A 2,500-nucleotide genomic window follows, 5' to 3' on the forward strand; every position below is an offset into this window, starting at 1 on the left:
TTGCACCTTTCTTATAGAACAAGTTACTTGAATTTGCTAGCGGTTGCATGTTGCCGGATCTGCGAGCAAATGCAGTAGTCTTTTTTCTTTCCCTAGTGTCTTTGGCAGCTAGCCATTGTCTATACTCGACAATTCTTTGTTGTCTGTTTTCGCCTGCACTGACTAATTTCCAATTTCTCTTCGACCAGAACAGCATAGATTTAGCAGCAGTCCAAATAGAAGGCATTTTTGATGAAGTAAATCTAGAATTTTCCTAGAAAAACAATGTCGATTGCAGTTATCGAAAATAAGCGACTGCAAATCTTTGCCTTTAACCTACATAAAAGTCAAAAACACTGTTTGTTGGGAGATATGAACTTCTGAATTCGGTCGCGTGAATTAGTCACACGAAATCATGCAAAGCACACGCCAATGTTTGCAATATTATTTCTCGAACTACAGAAACGGTATAAAGTCAAGTTTGGTCTTAATAGAAAGTAAATTTCATAGGAATTCCTTGTTTTACAAAATTCAAAGTGTCTTTTGAAAAGTTGCAACGAAAATTCATTGGTGCGATTTATCTGTTTTTTGCCCTCTGTCATATGCAATTCACGCTACTTAAAGTCACAGCGACTTCCTACGTTAATATCTTAAAATCTGTTTGACCTTAGATGAAACATTTAACATGGTTGAAATCTACATAGTTAAGTGATTCTTGTGATATGTATCTTATTCAAGTTTGTGTTATCTGCGAATTTTGCCAGACGACCAAAGATGATCTTGTTGAGCTGTTAATTCTGATTTCCGGCAGCAAAGGTACGCAGTTTTCAAGTCATACGCGTTTGCATTTTTTTGTCTTTTTTCATAGCATTAATCCAAATTGTTTTCTATTTTGTAAAAGTCAATACTTAGAGCTCTGAAATGAGAGTAAACCGAAGTCTCTAGCTTTAAAAACAAACTTTGAGGAGGGTCATTTTTTTAAAAATGCCTTTGAGGGGAGGGCTACCATTTTTTTAGCTCAAGTATTTACCTCAAGTCTTCAAACTCAGAATTCTCTTTATTTCAGCCAACTGTATCTGTTTTAATATGTAATTACACATGTAAACATGGAGCACTGTTTTACAAAAAGTCTCTATAAAGCATATCTGTTTCCTAAAACACATAACAACTGAATTTTTTCCTAGTGCAAAGTTCTTACAATTTCAAAACAGAACATGAGAGAAAGTCATCAGTAAACAGCACTGATAGAAACATTTAAACATGTACACTGTCACCAAAAGATAACGACGTTGTTGTCAGTTTTTTCGGAGCATTTTCTTGCCTGTTAAACATTTTGATATCAAAGGCGGTTTAAAAACAAAGGACACAGTCAGGCTAAAGCCTGAAGAAAAGAAAAGAAAACCAAGGAAAAGGAACCAGGAAAAACGCAAATATTCGAAATTTAGTCTGAAAGATGATCGAGGTATGGCATGGACTCTGAGGAATTATTCCAATATGGACCATAATCTTCAATATCTGACGAAGATGCCTCTCCTGGTTTGTGCAGTACAGAAACCCTGCAGACATCATCACTTTCGTCTTGTTCCTCACTCCAGGCAACATCATCATCATCTTCATCATCCTTGTTCTTATCGTCGACGTGAGAGGAATTAGTTGCTTCACCTCTTTCCTTGCCTAGTAAGCCTGCGAGGTAGTCCTTCGCGTCACTGCTTAGCTGAGATGTGACATTTTGGGATACCAATAATTTGGTCCATTTGTTCTCTCTTTGTTTTAAATTTAAGACAATCTCTTTTTGTATGTCACTCTTTTCGCAAAGAGAGTCCTTATCTAAGCCAGGGGCGATCTTTTGCAAAACCGGTGACGTCCTCTGAGAGGTACGAACAGCCTTACGTTTTGCAGCGCGGTGTTTATTCTGTTTTTTCAAACGAGATTTCCTCCTTAAGGGTGTATAATCAAGAAAGTGATCCGGAAGAAGCAACAGATACTGGCGAGAAAAGTGATACAGATCAAGATTACGACAAGAGTGACAACGAAAGCGACGCTGGCAATGATTATGAGGACGTTGGCAATGGTTATGAGGATGATGAAGACAGTGATAAGGACGATTATGACGACAATGATGTCGGCGACAATGACGGTGACATCTTGTGTACTACCAAATCTGGTAGAACGTACAGGACATGGAAAGCAAGATATCTCTATCATTGATTAAAGTTTGACGTGCAAAAAGAAACATAGAATGTTATTTGTTAACGACCGTTCGACTATATTGTCCTGGGGGAGGGTCACAATTTTATTAATGGACTAAGGGGAGGGTCGGAGGTTTTAAAACTCTGAGAAGGGAGGGCCACAACTTCTTGGCCGACTCTTTTCCTCATGGCGCTGGCTTTTCATGATTGTGCGATTCCCCTGGGATACATCCTACCCATCTTCGACCATCATCTTCCTCTGGCCATATGTAAACAATATGTGCCGGACAGGGGCCAGTTGCTGTGAGCTTATGTGTGGTGCCATGGTGTGA

The 2,500-nt window shown here is 38.8% G+C and overlaps 1 pseudogene; it reads right to left on the bottom strand.

The window, feature by feature from the left end:
- LOC137968600 (uncharacterized) overlaps positions 1-2,500 on the bottom strand; it is a 13,495-nt pseudogene that overhangs the window by 2,645 nt on the left and 8,350 nt on the right.

Source organism: Montipora foliosa, chromosome 8 (assembly GCF_036669935.1).
Source record: "Montipora foliosa isolate CH-2021 chromosome 8, ASM3666993v2, whole genome shotgun sequence".
NCBI classification, from domain to species: domain Eukaryota; kingdom Metazoa; phylum Cnidaria; class Anthozoa; order Scleractinia; family Acroporidae; genus Montipora; species Montipora foliosa.